We start from the raw sequence: 24,750 nt of genomic DNA, 5'->3' as shown, positions 1-24,750 counted from the left end.
ATTATATATTCTGAAGAAGATAAACAGTTTCTAGTGTCTACAATGTCTAGTGTTAAAATTTGACACCGTAACACGAGATATGACGTCATAAAAGTACAAGACTTAGTCCTGTTATGTCTGCCCTGACGTCAACTAAATACTGTTCTGTTTTTCCGACGTACAATTAAGGATGATTGCTTGTCATGTTTTGAAATTTTTGTCAGATTTTCGATTTTGCCAATGTACCCCCATTTTCCTTTTTATAAATCGTTTACATTGCATAATTATAAGTCATTTGCAAAAGTCTTCTGAAATTTTATTCATTTTCTAATAGTTTTAGAGAATTTTACCTGGTCAATGAATAAACCTAAATATTATGAAAAATCAAGAGTGAACATTTCCAGTCAAAACTCCAATTCCGAAAACAGGCATATGGACCCCTATATTTTTGTTGTTGCGTTTTTGATTCCTCAATCAATACGTACCCTATCAATATATACTATTGTTATGTAAAGCTATTTATTTTGAAACTTAGCAGCAAACTTATTTAATTCTGTTCTGTTTGCCCTGACTTACCCTTAATCCTGTTCTGTTTGCCCTGACTTACCCTTAATCCTGTTATGTTTGCCCTGACTTACCCTTAATCCTGTTCTGTTTGCCCTGACTTACCCTTAATCCTGTTCTGTTTGCTCTGACTTATCCTTAATCCTGTTCTATTTGCCCTGACTTACCTTAAATCCTGTTATGTTTGCCCTGTGTTCCCCCTTATCATGTTATGTTTGCATAGACTTACCCTTAATCATGTTCTGTTTGCCCTGAATTACCTATAATCCTGTTTTGTTTGCACAGACTTAACCCTTTATCCTGTTCTGTTTGCCTACACCTATTCCTACCACGTGTTCTTACCGTTACTTTTATCTTGTACGCTGCGTTTCACCTCCTGTTGAATAACTCTCTTGAGTTGTTGAGTCACGGATGACCAATTTAAATCAGCAAAAAGTGGCGCCTTAACATTATTCATTAATGGAATTTGTATATTTGTATTTTCGTCCGCTTTGCAAACACGAAAAACTGTCAACATGTACAAAACACAGACAATGAACACCGGGGACATCTTTTAAATCTTTCAAAAACTTATAAAATAACGTTAAAGGTTCATAAAAATATCATGCATGTTTTAATTAAATAAATATGAAACAGTATTCTCCTTTCAAAGTGTTAGCATCCGGAAAATAGTAATTACACTTTTCATAATACAGTAAAGGCTGGACGAAAGTTAAACTACAGCAAACCAAAGGTGGAGGTAGCAGCTTTACCATAGCAATGGATTTTTTTTTAAATCTTTATGAAATATGTAGAATCATAACGTTTCTTCCTATCCTTTGTTTCTTCATATATTTATACGGGGTGGGGGAATTGGGGGAGGGGGGGATCGAGCAGCTTTGATAAAAAAAAATTAACATTGGTAGCAGACTGTTTTGTCCTTTTGGGAAGTGACTGTGCTCGTGTTCAATAATGTTACCTTTAAATTATCTGTACCTAAACGGGATATACGGTAAGGCGTTCGTGCAAGGCATGATATACTAATGGCGAATTTCGTGCTGTGTAAAGATAGCAACATTTTGAAAAACTTAATTTAATATATTATTAAAGTTGTGTATTTGATAATTGCCAATGTACATGTAATAAAAAAAATAGTGTACAATACACGTATGTTCTTAGTTCAGCAATAAGGCAAACAGAATTGATTTGAATAATGCAAATACAGAGAAACCTGACTTAACCAAATCCTGAATAAACCGAAAAGCTATACAAACCAAACAAGTTATTAAGCACTATCATACCGAGTTGTATGCATTGTGAACCTGATAAAACCGAACATCGGTCAAAACCGAACAAAGCCTTAAGTCCCGTAAAAGTTCGGTTGAAACAAGTTTCACAGTATCGTAAATAATAACGCATATTATAACTATATTCCAGTTCGCTTTCATACGTTTGTGAGTAAGAAAAGCGTGTGCTGCGTACAACAATAACGGGTCATGATGTAAACGTTGTTAGCATTTTTTTTCAGAACCTCGTGCTGTAATTTTGAAATGACCTTTGTTTATCTGTTACATATTTGTTTTTCGTGCATTTTTTTTTATATAAAAAGGCCGTTAGTTTTCTCGTTTGAATAGTTTTACATTGTCAAATCGGGGCATTTTATAGCTGACAATGCGGTATGGGCTTTGCTTATTGTTCAATGCCGTACGGTGACCTATAGTTGTTAATGTCTGTGTCATTTTGGTCTCTTGTGGACAGGCGTCTCATTGGCAATCATACCACATCTTCTTTTTTATATTTATCGTTTAATTTTGTCTCAATACATTCGATAATTGTATGGTGACATTAACCTTGAAATGCAAAAGGTAATACTTCTAATTTGATTTGCAAATATATAAATACTTGAATTGGATTGGTCAATTAGAAGTTTTACCTTATTACACTTCTATGAACCCTGTTTTCGAAATTACTTTCAATGTGATTAATTAATGCGCGATTCACATGCATGCATAGATCTCGAGAATTCAAGAATTCAAGCAAGTTGAGATTGAAAAACCAAATCATAACATTTGTTTCTATTCTGATGCATATATAACAACAAAAAGTCATGCATTTATTTAATACTTTGAAAGTATGACATTGAAATTTAAATAAAATTCCGAGAAAATTTTCATTAATGATTTGGCGATATTTACGAGTGAATAGGAGTAGCTAAATGTACACCGTGTGTACAGCCACGCGGTCTAATGTGTAATCTACAAAGCAATTACGAATTCTCAATTAGATTTCTAAAAAAGCGTAAGTTCTACTGCTCCTTCGTAAATTATGTTTGTCTTAAGTAAGATGTAACAGAAAACACAACTTTAATGATCGGATAATACGAATAACCAAATATTTTGTCAATACGTCGTGTCATACACGGCTATTTACGGAAATATAAAGAAAATTGAAATTTTGAAACCCCTGTTGTGTACTCGACCTACACTCTGATGCGCACATTAAATGTTCTGGTCCCAAGACCTGTCGTCCTGCATTTTGCACATATTGTCTGCTTCTGTCCTTGTTTGACCTAGATGATCGATCGTTCTCATCAACCACGCAAAAAAAAAACACCAAACAAACACACGCTTCGTCTAGACCAACCGAACCTATAACAGTCTCCGGGACAAGTTTGCAATTCCGCTGAGTGCAAAAGTTGTCACCTTAATTTTTGGAGTTAAGTCAAAATAAAGTTGATAACTTGGTTGGTATTAGTTCCCTGATATTTGTCCTAAAAATTTTTGGATCTAGCACCACTGTTGAAAAAGTTATGCCCCTTTTTTCAACAATTTCCTCAGAGGAAAAGTACTTTTCCTCAAGGGAAATCAAATTTCCCTGAAGGAAAAAGATTTTTCCTCAAGGGAAATTGTTTTTTCCTCAAGGGAAAAAGATTTCCCTTAGGGAATTTGCTGCATAATTATTTCCTTTGAGGAAATTCTATTTCCTTAGAGGAAATTCTTTTTCCTTAAAGGAAATTCTTTTTCCTTTGAGGAAATTTGCAGCTTCAAATTTTCCTTGGAGGAAATACTTTTTCCTGTGAGGAAATTTGTAGCTTCAAATTTTCCTTGGAGGAAATACTTTTTCCTGTGAGGAAATTTTTGACAAACACTTTTCCTTGGAGGAAAATTCAAGACAACAAATTTCCTCTAAGGAAATCATTGATCTTCAAATTTCCTCTAGGGAAATTTCTGAACATCAAATTTCCCTTAAGGAAATGTTTTTCCTCTATGGAAATTTCATAACAGTACAAACAGTATTACAGTTTGTAATATATTTTCTCCTAGACTGAATTATTGATACAAAAGATAATTAAAACTTTAATACTGTAATACAAATTTTCATGGTGAGTATTAAACATACAAAAACAAAAGGCTGACTGTTTAGCATGTTTAAGACAATACAATAATAAGCAAAACGCTATGAATATCATACTATTTGTGATGTTATTAATATTGTGCTCATATTTGCATATTAAATCAAATAAACACTTTTCATGTCAAATTAACTTGTCTTCTGTTTCAGCTGCTGTGTATTCGACCCCCTACATAACAGTTCAGTGCATAAATAATTCAATCCACAAGACATCTTCCTTCAATTGGTTGAATAAATTTTGGCAACATATGTTCTTCAAACATCTTCTTTGTATATTTGATATGATGGAGCCATGTACATGAATGGATAAAGCAGGTGTTTATTTCGACAACAAACATGACAAAGATACTATTTTTTTTCTTAATTTCTCCATAATCCATCAGTTAATATGAATGTAGGTTGTTACATTTTACACAATTGTGTTCTTTGATAGTACTCCATTTTGTTTATAGCAATTTTGTAGGATTTTTTCTATTTCTTTTTTCAGAAAAACACACAGTTGAGTTCATTTCACATTAATAATCCAATTAGCACATTATGTAGAAAAGTATTAACAATTAAGTTTCCTCTTCAGTATAGACCTGCAGGACCTGTTGATGATCATAAAAACCAAGATATCTGACCTATAAATACACAAAATAAAAAAAAATGTTATAAATGGAGAAAAAAACAGCAATATAAATAAGCTTATTTTATCATGTTTTAATGAACATTTTGAGAAACTTTCATTTGATATTCTTACTTGTCATGCTTATGAGTTCTCTTATTTCAGTGCTTTGTGTCCAAGATTTAATATTCGTTGTTTAGTGCCTTGCAGTGATATTTAAAGTTGAGCCACTTGCAATAGTTGTTATATAATGTTCATATGTTGTGTTAATATTTGAACCACTGTCCTATATTATGGTCAGGTTGAGTGCTCACAGACATGAGGCCTAAATTAATATATTGTTTTTTTCCCTAATCCCTATTCTGACAAGCCAGGTGTGGGTAGTTAGGTAGGTAAATAATTTTATTTTTCCCAAAAGCCTGAATATTATCGGATGATCCGGCAAGCCCGAAAATCAGAAATGAATAAAATAATATTTGGCTTAGTTTTGACAATAAAATTTTATGAGTAGGGCCATTTTTGCAGGGTCGGTCAGGATTGGAGAAACAAACAATATTTTATATTAGGCATGATTTTTTTTTATTAATTGTTATTGACTTTGAACATGTTGAACTAAATTGGATTGTTTAAATCTTTATATGTTGAGATCTTTAATGGATGACCTATAGAGGAAGTGTTTTCTCATTATTGAAGGCAGGCCCATGATTGGCCTTTAATTTCTTGCATCCGCTTCATTGAACTCTGGTGGATAAGTCACTCATTTACCATACCACATTTTCTTATTTTTATATGAGTCATCATTCAAAGGCAATTTCTTTTATTACTGTAATTCAGAAATTATCGAAACTTTTTAGTAATGCGAATATTAAATGTGACTGGGTGAGTATCGCAAAAACAGAAACATATATATATATATATCATGTAACTATATAGATCTTTATGCAGATTTTTTTTGTAATCACAATAAGTTGTCCATTCCCTGAAAAATCTGAATTTACAGTATATAGAAGTGGTCTTACCATTTAGGCCTTGTTGTATTCTGTTTATCTTGTTTTGCGCTCATTTCTATTGTAACTGTTTATATTTTTCATTATTTTTCTATATTTCTTGTCCTATAAAACATAAAAAGGGTAAAAACTATTATAAAACATCAGTTTGTGTTTTTCTTTATATTCAGTTATATTTAAAAAGAATGGAATATTTGTGCTATTTCATTTCACAAACTTTTTTGCCAGTCATGACTTTCAAAGACTTTCACCCTGGCCAATAGTTTAAAAAACAAACATTCCCATACTTTTTCTTTGTGTTCGTACTAATTTTTCATTTGACAACAAAGACATGATTCAACTATTCTTCTAAAATTTGTTTCGCTTGACTACGTTAAACTCTGAAATATTGTTAACAGTATAACCTGTATGTGTCTCACTTGTCAAAATTTCAAATTAATATATAAATAACCAATAAAAATGCTATGCATGGCTCAGCTTGATACAAACGTACAGGTTGAACCCAGAACAGTTGGGGCAAGTATGGACACAACATTCAAGCTCGATAAACTCTGAATTTTAAATTTGGATTGTGATTCAATAGTTGATGCAGCATAGGTTTCTGACACAGAATGAATGCGGTCCAAGTACTTAAACATTTTAAATTGACAATTAACCTCTAAAATGGTCCAATATTCAAAATCTCAATACATGGTTAGATGCAGCATATCAACATGATCAAAGAACCCCAATAATTCATTTTTTGGTGAAATCAAATAAAGTTAAATTTTGGACCTTTTAGAACTCAATGTGGACCAATTTGATAACGGGCCAAAATATCAAAAATCTTAATGAATGGTTAGATTCAGCATATCAAAGAGCCTCATATAATCAATTTTTGTTGAAATCAAACAAAGTAAAATTTTGGACCCCGATTTGGACCAACTTGAAATTTGGGCCCATAATAAAAAAATCTATGTAAATATTCAGATTCAGCATATTAATCTGAACACCAAGAATTTAAATATTGTTAAAATCAAAATAAGTTTAATTTTGGACCCTTTGGACCTTAAGGTAGACCAATTTAAACAGGACCAAAAAACTAGGAATCTAAATACACAGTTAGATTTGGCATATCAAAGAACTCCAATAATTCAATTTTCTATAAAATCAAACAAAGTTTACTATTGGCCCCTGTTGGCCCCTAATTCATGTAATTCCTAAACTCTGAACAAAAACTCTGGTCACAAACCTTGTGTTTAAATTTCATAGATTGCTATTACTTGTACTAAAGTAATTAAGCGACAACTAAATGTCCTGGGACAACGACGACTACATGATAAAATTGAGAATGGAAAAAGGGAATGTGTCAAAGAGACAACAACCTGACCATAGATTCGAGGGTTGGAATCCTTTTCTTTTACCGAGCAATGCATTTGAATGGGAGATATAGTTGGAACCCCTCTTTGCTCTTGGTTGCGACCCCCCTTTTAAAATGGCTGGATCCGCCCCTGAGAAGCATTATAGAAAAATCTATAAGCTTTAACTCAAAATAAGGATAATTTTATTTTTAAAGGGCAGGCACAGATCCAGAGAGGGGTTCAAGGGATTGGAACCCCCCTTTTTTCGGATTATCAATGCATTTGAATAGGGACATGTAATTGGACCCCCCCCCCCTTTCCCCTTTTGTCCTGGGTTAGAATCCCACCCCCACCCCTTTTTAGAATGACTGGATCCGCCCCTTAAGGGTCTATAATTAAGTTTGACAACATCAGACATACTACTTTATCAAAAAAAAAATGCCACATTTCATCCAATTTAATTTCATCCCTTACTTGCTACATGTATTTCATCCATAATATTTAAAGAAATAAATTTGGGAGGAGTATGATTTTAATTTGCAAGTTATTAACTATCCAAACTAGAGACCTAATAGAGTAGATATATACTTGACTAATTTAAATCAAACTTGGGGTGACTGGGAACAAAGATTTAAGGGAATAGATGACAGTTAACCTACAATGACCTAGTTTCATAGCAATAGCATACATTAATAAAGACTACATGGTCATTCTGATGTTTAAACATGGTTTAAACTTTGGGTGTTCATTTTTTAATGTTTAACATGTTTAAAGCTAACAGTTTCAACTACATACATGTATCAAGATTTGATCCTACATTATTTAAATATTGAAAAAAATAGCTTTTTAAATTTGGATCTATATATAATTGTGAATGTCACATGGATGTATTTTAATGTAAAGCATCTGAAAAATCATTAGCCGTCTCATATTTATTTCAGTTCTTCAAAAGGCAAATTTATATGAGCTTATGCTGAAAATAGAGATTTCTTATTAAGGAGAAATCCCTGCCCCCCTTTTTGTGTGAAAAATTTTGTTGATTATATAGGGAATCACAGAAACATGACTGAGGCAAGCATCCCCCATCTGAACAACCCCCCCCCCCCCCCAATGAAAAGTTCTGGATCCCCCCCATCAACCTTTCACTCAGGTCATTGGTGAAGAGTTGTCACATGTTTGTTTAGCTTGTGTAGGTGTAAGCATAGATGTAATACATCTATGGTGTAAGTCAGTAAGGAGGCAACCATTTGATGTGTAGCCGTAGGCCGGGTGAAAAATGTGATTAATCTTGCTTTGTAAACTTGTGCTTTAAATAAAACTACCAATCCATTAAAAAATCTGTGAGCCCAATCTCATCTAGTGAAATAGATTATAGTCTGTTTTCGAAGTTATATGGAAGTAAGTTAGTAGTCCAGATAATTATGACGCATTGCAAGGCATTTTTTCTAAGGAGAAGTGTAGAATGGGGGAATGGAACCAATAAATTGATCGGATCCGAAATGTTCTTCCCAGTAAAGGAGCACCTATTATTTTGTAGGTAATTATTATAAGTGTCGGTGGTCTCACAAGTAAATCAGAGTGAATATTACATGCACATTAAAATTAGCAGAGAAGAGACAATTATCAACTTGTGTATTATTCATTTTCTCGCAGTTATTTACGGTAAATCAGCTATATAGACATAGGAAGATGTGGTGTATGTATAATTATATATCCCAAAACAGGTGTTCGGTTCTAGTACTATATAGTGGCTATAGTATATGACTTTTAAATAACAATTATCAATTATATCTGTATTCTGTGGCGGGTCGAAGGGGATGGAATCCGGGGTTGGCCTCCCCTAGCATTTTGTGAGCAAGCATTGCATAAATGATAATCTCGGGAATCCTCTCAAGTTCCTATATACAAGGTGATAGGACGTTCCGTTGGAATAGGTTACCTGTGCATCAGGAAAAGTTTTAAGGCATAGCGTGAAAAGGTAGCCTATTCCAACGGAACCGAACGTCCTATCACCTTGTATATAGGAACCTTAAAAATATGTGAATAGGTCGGGAAAAACTCTCTTTTGACACTTAGGTATGCTTAGACACCCCTTATTTAATGGAGACATGTAGTTGGAACCCCCTTTATTATGGCTGGATCCGCCCATGATTTTACATGTAAATCAAGCCCCGGGTATTTGTTGGCATACCGGTAACCACGAAAGGGGTGGGGGGCTAATTAAAAGCACGAGGAATTATAAATATACAATTCATCAGGGGTAGAGTGCATCGAGGAATGGGAATTAAAATTGTCTCTTCACGATGATCGAAAAAAGTATCTTGGACGTTATTTTCATCATCTTGTCTGCAACACTCTGAATAATGAGCTTCAAGGCGAAAACAAGGCATGTGAAATACTAATAACATACACTTCTTTTTTTATACGTTGTATGGACAAACCCATAAATCCCTCAACAAAAATTGCTTGATTCATGTCATATCAAATAAATTACAGCGCGGAAAGGTAACTTTAATTTAATATCAAAACTAAATTTTTGTTATATTTTTCAATAAATTTATAAATCTTAATTAGACATGCGTTGCGTGAGTTCCATTTCATGAGACCTACACAGATTTCTATAAAACAAATCAAAAATTATAAATACAGTTTTTCAATTCTTTCCGGCATAGACAAAAAAAATATGTATATAATCAAGGATTTGTATAGTAAGAAAATCCTTGATATAATCTATATACGATTTGGTTGAATTATTTCACTTCATTATAATGATAAATCCTTTAGTTCTTAAATTTTTAATTAAAATGAATTTATCATTTTGATATCTAACGATAAACTTTTTAAATTGAAGTGACATGGTCAGTAACCTAATTAGTTGCATGGCTGATTACCATCTTACAGGTGACCCAGTTATTTTCCATATGACAGTAGCGTGTACCCTCGGGGTTATATCGGGGTGTGTATAACTTATAATTTTCTGGGGAACATCCTGTCCACGTGTAGTACATATATTGCAACAGATGACATTAAACAAATTTTCTTTGTAGCATCGGAGGCAATTTCATGTTCGACCACACAAAATATTTCACAAAAAAGATATGATAAAATCAAAAGAAAAAGATAAAGAAATATTAACAAATAAAGGGGGAATTGAGTAAACGGGGATTCGTGTTTTTATGAGCTTATTTTCAGTGAACAACAACAAATGGAAGTTTTTAACGACCTTGTGTGACCTATAGTTGTTAATGTTTGTGTCATTTTGGTCTTTTGTGGATAGTTGTCTCATTGGCAATCATACCACATCTTTTTGACTGGCTATATACATGATCTAATATATATAGCACTTGCACGGTCGGTCCAGTGGACATATTTCATACTAGATAACTTATACAGTAATTCTTTTTATATATATGAAAATTATTGTCCGATCTGATACACGTACCTATAATGTACAGAATTTTGAACAGCTTCAAATATATGGGGTCCGTAGAAACACCGCAAAGGACCTCCTTAGTGCACTAAGAACAAACTTGAATGTGCACTAAGGACCTGATGGAATGATACAACTGTCACAAAGGATATGGCATATAGAAATAGACTTTGTAAAAGGAGAAGGTCCGGTAAGACACCTTTTTGGTCCCAAAACATAGCAGTTTTACAAAATTGTTAAAAGTAAACTTTTAGTTATTTTTTGGACAGTAGAATGCTTCTGCTACATAAATATGGGCTGTTTTTGACAATACATGGCACTTATATCGGGTGCAAGCACCATAAAGTTATGCTAAATTGCAAAAACCATCTGAAAAGTGACATTTTCCGGCATATTTGGTGGATTTTTCATATTTAATTGAGCTTTTAATGACAAAATCAGTGAAAATCTTCCACATACACTAATAGAATCAAATAAAATAGACACTTTTAAAGTGTTTCAAAAGTGGTCAAAATCTTTCGTCAGATGAACCTGAAATTTGAGGCCAAAATCGGTCCTTACCGGACCTACTCCTTTCATAATTTTAAATTATATTTTTTCTAATGTTTTCTCGACACGTGCCTCAAAAAGTTGATTGTCACCTTTAGTATAATCGATAGCAATTCATGTTCGCTCAACCTTGGCCCGTGATCTACTAGTATACTGATTAAACATGTATATGGTATTTCAAATTGTTCTCTATTTTTTTTTTTCATTTGTTTGTTTTTGCCGTCTTTATTCTGTCTGCTATATTTTTTACTTCTAAATTAATAGCGTATTTTCAACTCTTTTCAGTTTGGGAATTTTTCATCCTTTTAATTTTAAAAAGACAAATAATTGTGAACACTTCACGGAAAAGTGAGGATTGATATTTGGTTGCTTAACGTCCAGTTGCCAATACTTCATTCATTTTTCTAATGTTAAGAACTATGCCATTTATCAATATTTCGATTTGAGCGTTACTGATGAGTCTTGTGTAGACGAAACGCGCGTCTGGCGTAGTAAATTATAATCCTGGTACTTTTGATAACTATCACAGCAATGTTTTTAAACATGTTTAGGAAAGGAACATATTTCTGATTCGATGTTTATATACAAATGCATTACAAGTATAAATATGTATAGGTTGATGTTTAGTCCCTTCGATGTTTTAGACTGTAAATAAATTATGACCAATTTATTTCTGACATCTTCTTCATTTTTAACTTTTGTGGATAGGTGTTTCATTGACAGTCGTACCACATCTCCTTTCGCTTTTTTGTTGTTGTATATATTTTTTAATTCACTTTCCTTGTCTTTTAAAATATATTTATTCCATTATTTTTATTTGATGCCGAAAATAAGAATACGAAGTTATTTGTTAAATGCTATAAATAAGCGAAGTAAAACAACCGTTAATAATTATGTATATGAGCATTATATCTATTTATAAAATATTTTAAATACAAGCAGACATACCATTTGTGACACCAATTTCATTTATTTCCAAATCTTAAAATCATACATTTCCGTTCTTTAGCGTTTCTTAATAATGGCAGAACGGGCTTAAGAGTCATATGATTAAGTTAACTAAATAATTTAGTTCTCCCACATCATTAGCGGATTTAGGGGGTTAAAGCGAGCCCACCCCCGGTTGAAAATCTTAAAATATTTTTTGTATTAACCATTTCTTGTTTTAATGTTATCTTTATTATAATTTGAATATCTAGCACTGAATAGAGTGACACGTTGTCGCTACACTTCTTTAAATATACACAAGTCATAATAACATTGGCCAGAGGGTAACTTGATAATTAGAGGACCAAAGGATTTAATTAAGACAATCCAAGGCTGCTATCTCTATATTTTATTATATATATCTTTATTAGCCTCCCTTAGAGTGATACATGAATTGCAAAACGGGTAGATACGATCTGTAATCAAATAATTAAACATATAAAATTAATACTTAAAATTTTATTTAGAGTAACCATATGCCGGATGAACAAAAAGTGTGCCATTTCTTGAAAAACATATGGTTTGGTATAACATGAAAACTTCTCTAGTGTTTTAAACATTTCTCACATAACCCCTCCCCCAAACCCCCACTTCAAGCTCTGGATCCGCGCCTGCCCATAGTGCTTATTACATTATAAAATAAAATGGTATTCATTTTCAATTGTTGAAATAAAGATGAATTGTTAAAAAAAAAAAGCATTGACACCAGTTTAAAGTTATCGTTCATAGAAGACAGTTATGATTTATTCTATAATTCTCTTTTTAAAACGTAAAATAATTTTACCTCTTGGAGTTTTTCTATATATTACTTCTGTAATCGGATTTTGAAGAACCCCATGGACACCACATACTCTCAAATGTCTTTCAAGGAATAATGATAGTATGTAAACTCTTGTGTTGTTAGTAAGGAAATGAAATATCAAAAGCATTTGTTTCTCAATTTTTATCTCAAAATAGGGTTCTTTAAATAAAAAAAGCTTGCATAGCAATTTCGTTAAAAACTAAATATATATAACAAAGGCAAAGTTTTATAACACAAAATTTATTTTTTATTTTTCTTTCATAAACTTGAATTTATACCACGCTAAACCGTTAGGTTAACAACCATTGATTAATCAATAAGTAACGATCAAAAGACAATTGTTTATTGGATTAGGTTGATTGAACATGATGATTCGGGAATCTGCAATAAACCGTTGGTCACGTGGCGAGTGGCAGGCGTTGATTAAAAAGTCATTTAACTTCAAAATTACAAAATCTATTGATACCTTACTTTATAGATTTGAGGTATTTAATCATATCCTCTTATATTCATGTTCGCTGTGATCTTAAAACATCGTTTTAGTGTCCTTAATGCAAAAACTTTCTTCTTGGTGCACTAAGAAGTCTTTTGCGGTATTTCTACACACCGAAATATATGGCCTTATTATTGGTAATATACCATATTAGTGTCACTAATGGCTTAACGTGTTACCAAATTAAAAAGAAGAAATAGACTCAAAACCGCATTTTTAACTTTAGATTTTTTTTCAATCCCAAAATAGAGAAGAGGTCCGGTATACAGACTTATTAAAAAGTCCAGATGAGAAGTTTAACTTGCTTTTCTATTCCCGGCACTTTTAACTGTTTCTTGACGCATGCAAAAAAAAAAAATGCAGTACCTGGTTACAGTTGCGCATTGACAAATTATAATCTTTCGATTAAATGATCTTAAATCTATATGGTCTTAATTTTAAAAGTTATAAAATCTAAATGTGAAGTGATCTAAAATGTTCAATATTAATGAGTATTTTCGCTGTGTTCAAAATGAATCTAAGGTCGTCTAAAAGTATATACATGTGTATTTGACCCGACTACTGACTACATAGTAATTTAAACTAGGCACTGGCTACGGTTACATGGAAATGTAACAATAATAAAAATATTATTGTTACATTGGAGACTAATTGCCGGAATGCAAAGTTGGGGGAGGAACCGATTAATTACAAATGTAACAATAATTACTGAGGCTACGGTTACATAACGTTATTGTTACATGTAAAACAGCAATGTACGCTAGATTGATTAAACTTAAATCTTCTATAGTTGTATTGCTTCATTCTTTCATATGTACTAAACAATACTTGTAATTTCATACTGATAAATAATAAAATACTATTATTCAACAAATGGTGTACAACTTGAATATTTTTACTACATATAAATGGTTTTGATGTTCTTAAAGATACTACTCAAGATTAGGAGTGTGACTGTCAAAGGCGAAAAATATAGTTCAATTGTTTCACTTTTTTAAAGTATTTAACTGCACACCTACTCTTATAACTGTCATTATACTTTAGACCAATTTTGTTTATGGTGAAAAAAATAAAACTTGGGATGCGTTTTAAACGAAACTGAAACAATATCAAGACATACATTTCATACAGCTTTATAACTTGACGCAAATTGATAATCAAAAGCAAAGTTTGCTAACTGGTAACTTAAATACTAAGAAATTCTGTATGTACACGTATCCGTGGAGGACGTATACATTTCGTTCATCAAAAATGTGTCGGACTTTAAAAACAACTTACTGGATTTGTAGAAATTGTCATTGTAAATAAAAAATTACAGTAAATAAATTGTATGTTATAAATGTATGTAATAAATGTCCTCAACTTTTATTATTTAGTACATATTACTAGTCTTTCATGTAACAATAACGCAATGTAACCGTAGTCTCAATAATTATTGTTACATTCGTAATTAAACAGGTCCTTACCCAACCATGCATTCCGGCATTTAGTCTCCAATGTAACAATAATATTTTTATTATTGTTACATTTCCATGTAACCGTAGCCAGTGCCTTTAAACTATTCATTATGTACCTATAAGGGGGGTCTGAGCGGGACTCGGGATTGTCGAGGCGTATTTTTTGTAAACGTGACACATGAAAGTCAAATTATGAGGGAGGGTAGGAGGGGTACTGATCCCGAAATCCCGAGCTTAAAAACACGAAATCCCGAAATCCCGGGCTTAAAAACACGAAATCCAGAGGTCCCGAAATTCGAAAAAAGAATTATCGTATCCCGAAAGGGTCAATCCCGAAATCCAGAGCTTAAAAACACCCGATCCCACAGTCCCGATAAAGGTCCTATCCTCCCTTAAATTATTGTGCCGTGAAAACGCGAAATGAAGTTTAGCGGGACATGGGAAATTACAAAAATAGCAGAATTGTTCACTTACATAGTGTAAGCGGGATGGCATCATGCGAGAATCTAAAAAAATAAGTAGTAACTAAGCGGGATCCGTGAACAAAACCCCAATGAGACCCCCATTAGTTGTGGCTTATTTTGGTCTTTTTAGTTAGTTTCTTTCCCCTACATTACTTGACCGTTTTTGTAAAACAACAGCACTCGAGGTCTGACAGTATTTTACCAAGAAATGCACAAAATATTCAAAAAGAAGGCCTAGAAAATTTAAATATTGGTATGCACACATACTCCCCTATCAGCACAGACAATTATATTTTTGTAAAGGCGCCAAACTCGTTTCTAATATTTATAATAGAACAGATAAGAAAATGGAAATGGAAATGGGGGAATGTATCAAAGAGATAACAACATGACCAAAGAGCAGATAACAGCAATAGGTCACCAATGGGTCTTCATTGCAACGAGAAAATCCCGGTACCTGAGACTGGGGTGGATCTAGTCATATAAAGGAGGGGTTCCTCACCCAGGACAATTTTTTTTTTGGGGGGGGGGGGGGGTGTCCAACTTCATGTCCCCATTTAAATGCATTGATCGTCCAATAAAGAAAGGGGGTTCCAACATGTCCAACCCTCAGCCCCCCCCTGGATCCTTGCCTGTGAGGCATGCTTTAGCTTGCCATTAAACAAAAATGTATACTAGTTGAGTGATAATGGACGTCATACTAAACTCTTCAATATAAAAAAAAGAAACTAAAATAAAAATCATACAAAGGTCACAAAGGCCATAACTTCTGGCTCCTGGATTAGGAAAAGTGCAAAATGCAGTGAGGATAAAAGCCTTTACTGTAAATTCCTGAAATTACAATTATATAAATCATCTCACATCTGTGTGCATTTCTTGAAATTGGTCATATTAATAAATGCATGCAATATTTTCAGAAAATTTCAATATATAGGCTTTTAAAAGTCAATCTTGTGCATGATTATCAATGATTATACTCGCACAATTAACACATGACATAAATAGCATAGACACCTCTGAGTTTTGAGAACCACATCATCATCATGATGATGTGGTTCTCAAAACTCAGAGGTGTCTATGCTATTTATGACAACATTTTAATCAAGTATAAATTTACAAAATTTGTTTAGAACTATATGATTTTTAGGTTTTTAAGCATAGATATAGTAGGTCAGGATCTGCGAACTCTCACTGACTGACTGAGCACATGAATTCAACACTAGTTTTTTGGTGATGTTGGTGTTGCTAAGTGTTTTGTTTTGTTTTTCTTTTCTGCATCTTATGTTTTGCCTTGGCATTGTCAGTTTCTCTTTCATTGCCTTTGTTTTTTTTTGTTATGTTAAATAACAAGTCACAAGAGAGAAAAAACAATAAAAATATGTGAAAAAATGGCTTAGTTCAGTATATATTAAGGAAAGAGATAACAAATAGCTAAATAAGAAAAAAGAAAATTCCTTTTCTACAGTCAATTGTCTGATAATCTAGAAGATAGCCTGATTTGGTCTAATTCTCCTGAATTCTAGCAGGTACTTTATTCCAACTTTTTTAATTCAAACAAACCATGTCTTAGATAGTCTTGGAATTAGAATACATTAATCATAAAATTTTCATAATACTTTGGTGAATTTTCTATTGATATAATCATGATAATTAAGCTCCTTTTTAATTTTTAGGGATTTTAAATTCATAAAAGGGGGGATTTTTCCAGTACGTATACTATTAATAATGCTTTGAGCAATTTTCATGAAACTTGGTGAATTATTTTTGTATAACATAAACATGATAATTTTCCTTTTAATTTAAAAAAAAAATCTGATTTATGTCATTGTACTATCATGACTTGGGATTAGGATAGTCTCAAGAATGCTTTCACAAATTTTTATGAAACTTTGGTGAATTGTTTTTATATCTTGACAAACTCCCTTTTTAGCTCACCTGACCTGAAAGGTCAAGTGAGCTTTTCTCATCACTTGGCGTCCGTCGTCTGTCGTCCGTAAACTTTTACAAAAATCTTCTCCTCTGAAACTACTGGACCAAATTCTACCAAACTTGGCCACAATCATCCTTGGGATATCTAGATTAAAAAATGTGTGGCGTGACCCGTCAAACCAACCAAGATGGCCGCCATGGCTAAAAATAGAACATAGGGGTAAAATGCAGTTTTTGGCTTATAACTCAAAAACCAAAGCATTTAGAGCAAATCTGACGGGGGTAAAATTGTTTATCAGGTGAAGATCTGTCTGCCCTGAAATTTTCAGACGAATCGGACAACCTGTTGTTGGGTTGCTGCCCCTGAAATGGTTATTTTAAGGAAATTTTGCAGTTTTTGGTAATTATCTTGAATACTATTATAGATAAAGATAAACTGTAAACAGCAATAATGTTCAGCAGAGTAAGACCTACAAATAAGTCAACAAGACCAAAATTGCCAGTCGACCCCTTAAGGAGTTATTGCCCTTTATAGTCAATTTTTAACAACTTTTCATCATTTTTCGTAACTTTTCTAAAAATCTTCTTCTCTAAAACTACTTTGCCAAATTTAATCAAACTTGGCGACAATTATCATTGTGGTTTATAGTTTAAAAAATGTGTCCGATGACCCAGCCTACCAAACAAAATGGCCGACATGGCTAAAATTAGAACATAGTGGTAAAATGCAGTTTTTGCTTTATATCTTTGAAACCAAGACATTTAGGGCAAATCTTTCAAGATTTTAATGTCCATCAGAATAAGATATATCCCCTCACAAATTTTAGTTGAATCGGACAACCTGTTGTCAGAGCTCCAGATAAGCTGCGTATTTGCGTGATCACGCAATACAAATAATAAAAAACCCAATGCAATTGCCCATTGCAGGGTTCAATAACCCAATTAATTCAAAGGAAAACCCAATTATATTCCAAAACCATGAGTTCTCAACCCTTTTATTGGCTACCATTTGCGTTATTTACCCTTATCTGTTTACAGTGGTCGCGTAAACTATTTTTATAATATTTATAATTGGAAATTTCCTTTCGTTCTAAAAATAGAACCCTGCATCAAGTAGCTGAAATGGGTCCCTGTTAGAGTTTTCCGTTGCTCAATAGGTACACGTGTTTTTGAAAACATTTCGATCTTCTCGGCGTTTATCCAATTAGCGTGTGTCATGAAGTCATATTTTTTTCGCATTGCTTGGGATTTATCATTACATACATTGAATTAAAACAAAAGTGAATGTCCGGTAAAAATATTGAATAGAAGCATGTTTTCTGCTTCTTTTGAAAAGCTTAGGGAAAGTTATGATGATAACAAGACTCAGCCAGTGTTTTAGGAAGCGTCCATCGAACACATGGGCGTGTGTATGCACCTTAACGAGAACATTGCTAATAAAAACAGGGTTTCCTCAAAAACGAAATCAGTTGGAAAAAGTGAACAAGGCCAAATTAATTTTGACATGATAAAGCATCAGAAACCAAAAGTTCTAATAAAAAACAACTAAACCCAGATTTATGAAAATTGGAATAAAACAAAAACATTCAAGTATAATTAGAGTTTATATACTATTTTTTTTCATTTATGGTTAATTAATGAATACACACACAGGCACTGGTCTCAGAATTTATTATATAAAGGTATAAGAAGAGTGCCTGTGAATACACATATCCGTTTTTTTTTTACAGCTTATATGAGAAAATACAAAACTGGCAGAAGGTTTGAAACGGAACACAAATTAAACCTACAATTGCTTCTCAGTCAATAAACCAAATAAAACAGCTAGCAAATAACCCTAACCCTAACCCTAAACCAAATAAAACAGCTAAACAAAGAAAGAAACATATTTAAGATGGAAAAAAAATCTGGGGTTGATATTGCCTAAATATTCAATATTGTGTTGATGAAAAAACCCAATACATTAAGGAGCTTGGTGGTGAAAAACCCAATTTGATATTAACATGAGGGGTGAATTGGAATTGATAATGCAATCAAAAAACTTAATCACACAATTATATAAGAATATGGTGGGTAAAAAACCCAATTTGTGAATTCTTATCTGGAGCTCTGACTGTTGTTGGGTTGCTGCCCTTAAATTGGTTATTTTAAGAAAATTTTGCAGTTTTTGGTTATTATCTTGAATACTATTATAGATAGAGATAAACTGTAAACAGCAATAATGTTCAACAAAGTAAGATCTACAAATAAGTCAGCATGATCAAAATTGTTAGAGGACCCCCTAAGGAGTTATTGCCCTTTAGAGTCAATATTAAACAACTTTTCCTCATTTTTGTAACTTGTATAAAAATCTTTTCTAAAACTACTTGGCCAAATTTAACCAAACTTAGCCACAATCATAATACTAGGGTATCTATTTTTAAAAAGAGTGTCTAATGACCCCGCCTACCAACAAAGATGGCCGACATCAGTAAACACATTAACAGGTGAGCGACACAGGCTCTTGAGAGCCTCTAGTTATTATTATGACCCAAAGTGGAGGGGGCATAATGTTTAACACTTGTCAGATCGTTTGTCCGTCTGTCCCAAAGTTGTTTTTTGTTCTCTTACAGTACTTTAGTTTGCCTCAACCAAATTCAATTAAACTTTTACAAAAGCTTGTTATCACAATTCTCAGATCAAGTTTGAATTTTGGTGATGTCAGTGTTACTGTACTAGAGTATCAGAGTTATGCCCCTTTAGAAACGGGGAAAATATGCTGAATTTTTGGTTTCCTGTTCTCTAAAATTTAGTTTGTCTCAACCAAATGTTATGAAATCAATACACAATGCTTATCATCACAAAATACAGATTAAGTTTGAATTTTGGTAGTGTCTCTTTTACTAAATTCTATAGTTATGTTCTTTAAAAATGGAAAAAATTGTTTCGGCCTTCTAACTTAAGTTTTCCTCAACCAAATTTTATTATTAAACTTTAAAAAAATACTTTTTATCATAATTTTAATCAGATCAATTTCAAATTTTGGTAGTAAAACTTTTACCGTTCTTCAGTTATGTTCCTTTAAAACTTTGAATAATATGCAAGCTGGAGTATCATTCCCTATTTATCATGTATATTTTTTATAAGATGCAGAGTTAAGGAACTTTAGTTGTTGCAAAGTTATTTTAAAATTGTCCATTTTCAAAAACTTTGAAAGGTTTTTAGAAATTTATGTATTTGTTAAAAAAATCGCAGCCTTAAACTTATAGTCACTTGAGATATATATCTATAAATGGAGCCAAATTATATACATGTTTTATGTCAATAAATACCACTGTTTGTGCATGTTTTTTTTTTTTTGGAGGGCAGGGGTCTTATTTGCACAGTGCTCATAGTTTTTTAGTCGATCATTAAAATTCATTTAAAGCTTAAAGACCAGCTATAAGGGCAAGAAGCTTATCAAGCACTCACGGTTTAGATTTTTATTAAACACACATTAATATACATAATGTACATTAAACAGAAAAAAATATTGATGCAAGATGTCATTCAACTTTTACTCTTTTATGTATAGGACAAGAACTATAGAAGATACAGAGAAATTATATACAGCAGAAATGATAGGCAATGTAAAATTTGCAGAAGCCAACTAAACCTAAATGGTAAGGCACCTTTTAATATAAAAAAGTTATTGAACTTGAAAGATGATTACTAGTATCATGATTACTATAAAAATTAAAAGATGTGGTATATTAAATATGAAAACTATCATGGCTTTGAGAAAGCAATTGTAGGCCTGTTACGACCTTCAATAATGAGAAAATCCATACCCTATACTATAGTCAAAGTAGGCAGCTATAAAAGACCTAAAGATGAAACATTGAAACAATCCAAACTGTAAAACTAATCATGGTAATTGCCTAGTTTATAACAAAATAAATTACAAAAAATAAATATGACCGGTATGAAACAACAACAACAACAACCACTAAATTTTAGTGTCAGACTAAACTGACAAAAGCTACAGGCTCTGAACTTTGGACAGGCACAATAGGAATATGGCAAGGTTATATAAAAATAAGATGTGGTATGATTGCCAATAAGACAACTCTCCACCAGACAACCAATGATGTAAATTTCCTGCAAACACGGACTTGACTTCTGTAAATCAACTAATTTTTCGTGAATACTTTATTTGGCATTTTATACTTTCTAGTCTACATCACAGTTATTTATTTTTCTCGAGTTCAAGTTTACTTAATGTATTTTAATAAGGAAAGATACACATGAAAAACATTTATTGCTGTTTCTCTCTCCATTTATAACATTTTATTTGTTTATTTTGTGTATTTATAGGTGATCAGACATCTTGGTTTTCATGATCAATAGGTCATTACTGAAGAGGAAACTTAAAGTTGAAATTTATTTACATAGTGCATAATTGGATTAATTTGAAATGGAATGTGTGCTTTCCTGCAAAAAAGAAATAGGAAATTTCAACATTATCACATGATAATGACCATAAACAAAATGGAGTTCTATCATAGATACACAAAAACACTATTGCATAAAAGCAACAACATATCTTAATCAAAAGAAAGGAGAATGCTGAACAAATACTATTTTGTTGTTGAAAAAAGGAACACCAGTTTTATCCACTCATTTACATCGCTCCCTCATATCAAATATACAGAAGAAGATCATTGAAGAACAATTTGCAAAAATGATTTCTCTTAGAATTGAAGGGAATTGTTTAGTGAATGGAATAATGTATTCACTGAATTCTTACGTAGTGGATAGAATAACTGTATACAAGCTGAAACAGAAGAAATTCTAATTTAAAATAACACGAAAAGTGTTTATTTTATTATTTAATCTGCAAATATATAAACAAATTCTTTAGAACACCACAAATGGTATGACATTCAAATTGGTTGCTTATTAATGTATCGCATTGAAAAAATTACAAAGAAAATAGAAGCATTTGCTCCAAAAAAAAATATAAATCAAAGTTAAATTTATATAAAAAGTATAAACAATACCTAGATCTAAACAGTCAGACTGTATTATTTTCAATGTCATTAAAATGTTGAGTCAAACATTTATTAAAGTTTTAAATATCATTTGCATCAATTATACAGTCTTGTAATAATTATATTCATACTGTTTGTATACATGGTGTAGTGAAGAAATGTTTAACAAGTAAAAATAAGGGAAAACATTTCCTTAAGGGAAATTTGATGTTCAGAAATTTCCTTAGAGGAAATTTGAAGAACAATGATTTCCCTAGAGGAAATTTGTTGTCTTGAATTTTCCTCCAAGGAAAAGTGTTTGTCAAAAATTTCCTCACAGGAAAAAGTATTTCCTCCAAGGAAAATTTGAAGCTATAAATTTCCTCAAAGGAAAAAGTATTTCCTCTAAGGAAAATTTGAAGCTGCAAATTTCCTCAAAGGAAAAAGAATTTCCTCTAAGGAAAAAGAATTTCCTCAAAGGAAATTATTATGCAGCAAATTCCCTAAGGGAAATCTTTTTCCCTTGAGGAAAAAACAATTTCCCTTGAGGAAAAATCTTTTTCCTTCAGGGAAATTTGATTTCCCTTGAGGAAAAGTACTTTTCCTCTGAGGAAATTGTTGAAAAAAGGGGCATAACTTTTTCAACAGTGGTGCTAGATCCAACAAATTTTAGGACAAATATCAGAGAACCAATACCAACCAAGTTATCAACTTTGTTTTGACTTAACTCCAAAAATTAAGGTGACAACTTTTGCACTCAGCGGAATTGCAAACTTGTCCCGGAGACTGTTCTATGACGTTTTTATAATCGAGATGCACACACTTTCATGACACGATACGTATCTTTCGTCAGACCCGTTTTGTAGTTTAGTTTAATTTGCTCCATAATAAATAATATATAAATTGACCAATTAAAAACAGGAAACCCTACTTCGTTGTACTTTGTCCTTTTCAAATGTTCAATGATGTCTATTAACAAGATTACGAAGTCTTACAATATTACAAACTGTATATTGAATAACCTCAGATGAAGTAGCTACATTTTGTAAGTGTAGTGTTCGTTTCATATATTTAACATTCAACAGTACTCTACGTAAGGTATGGAATAAATTATTTTCAAAATTATTAAATACTTTTAACTCCGGAGTTATATAATGAATACTTTAAAAACGCAACACTCATTTTGCAGGTTTTTTTTTACCAAATCATGTTTTATCTCCATACAACTACTATTATACACCTATTGACTGGGTGTGGGGGTAATAGCAAGTTTGTTGTTCCTGATGTACCAACTATTGCTCGAGGCAAAGCCGAGAGCAATAGTTGGTATGCGAAGGGACAACAAACTTGCTATTACCCGCACAACCAGTCATTAGGTGTTTTATTATACTGAACAACACAGCTTTTATATACCAAATAACTAATTTTCTAAAAGTGTATATATCTCATCTGAAAGAAAAGAAAAATGTCACATAACTTAACATACACATGATGAACTTTACTTTTTTTATAATTCGTTTTGTATTTATAAATATTTCATTAATTTCGATCAAGACTACACATACTTGTGTTAAACTTTTCGGTGCTTATAATAACCCTAGCTTAAGTACACCAAATGCAAATTCACTTTTAATATACGGAGAGCGAAGCCATATTATGAATAAGGTTCTATATTTTAGATCTTTTAAAAAAAATCCCATGAAGATTTTCTTTCTCTTTTATAGTTGCTTCTTGTAAGTGAAATTACAATCAACACAAACAGATTCCACCGTTTACAATATTAGAGTGAGTTTTACGTAGCAAAGCAGAGTGGTCAATGACATCAGTATCGTCCAATGAAAAATAAGCATGAAAAAGTACGGGAAAGATGATTATGAAACTATTAACCGGGGCAATAGTCTTTGAAACTATTGACTGGCAAATGCATCTGTGGAATGAAATAGCACAACTATTTCATTACTTTTTATATAGAAAAAACATACTGAGGTATAATAATCATGCTTACCATACTTCTTTCTCTTTCGAAAAAATCAACATCTGACTTACCCGTGGTTATTGAACATACCGAAATTTTGATTAGATCGCACGAATTTCAGAAAGCGAAATTTCGAACCAATAATAGATTTTTTCCATTTTTTTTTCTTTAGAGACACTGTTCTTTTAATCCTTGGCCACACTTCATTCAGTTGAAAAATGTTGCATCTCCATATATTGACATGACTAAGGAATAAAACACTGAATCAACTCATTAGAATACTGCAAACAGGAAAACGTAAACGTGATGTAACCAGACAGTTTGACGTCGGAAACTCGTAATACTGTCCTTCCGACAATGATACAGGTAGACGAGATTAGTTGCTGACCATCAATGACCAGATCAACATGGAGTGTCAATGCAACATCAATAAAATTTTGATAACGCAACGTCATTTGCGAGACAGGTTTACGGCCGCAACGTCAACTGCTAATCAAATTGCTGAATGCCATTTGAAACAGATGTATGCTATAAATGTTTCTCATTAACCGAACTGCTAAACAATCGACTGCAGAAAAACATTTTAAGCCTTAAAGTCTCAACCGCATAATTGCCAAAACCCATTGTAATGGGTTGAACATGTTGAACAACGGCAAAATCAGAAGGTGCAAAACAGAAATCAAAACGTGCCGAACAGAATTCATTTGGTTGACATTTCTGACAATCATTTTGGCGTTTGTATCAGGCAGTCATTGCTTTTGACGGTGACACGTTCATTGGTACGGG

General features: G+C 32.5%; 2 long non-coding RNA genes across 2 annotated transcripts; one reads left to right on the top strand and one right to left on the bottom strand.

Annotated features, from left to right (window-relative positions):
- Window positions 1-3,865: 3,865 nt before the first annotated feature.
- Window positions 3,866-8,429, bottom strand: LOC143058072 (uncharacterized). The gene is made up of 3 exons (XR_012972937.1): window positions 8,210-8,429; window positions 5,560-5,652; window positions 3,866-4,556 (listed from the first exon to the last, which is right to left on the bottom strand). It is a non-coding gene; the product is annotated as an uncharacterized LOC143058072 (long non-coding RNA).
- A 6,737-nt stretch (window positions 8,430-15,166) lies between these two features.
- On the top strand, window positions 15,167-22,111 carry LOC143058071 (uncharacterized). Its single transcript, XR_012972936.1, has 3 exons — window positions 15,167-15,322; window positions 20,552-20,639; window positions 21,334-22,111. It is a non-coding gene; the product is annotated as an uncharacterized LOC143058071 (long non-coding RNA).
- The last annotated feature ends 2,639 nt before the right edge of the window (window positions 22,112-24,750 follow it).

This window comes from Mytilus galloprovincialis, chromosome 14 (assembly GCF_965363235.1).
Source record: "Mytilus galloprovincialis chromosome 14, xbMytGall1.hap1.1, whole genome shotgun sequence".
Classification (NCBI taxonomy): domain Eukaryota; kingdom Metazoa; phylum Mollusca; class Bivalvia; order Mytilida; family Mytilidae; genus Mytilus; species Mytilus galloprovincialis.
Note: the sequence above shows the minus strand (reverse complement) of the source record. Positions and strands in the feature narration are given on the sequence as shown.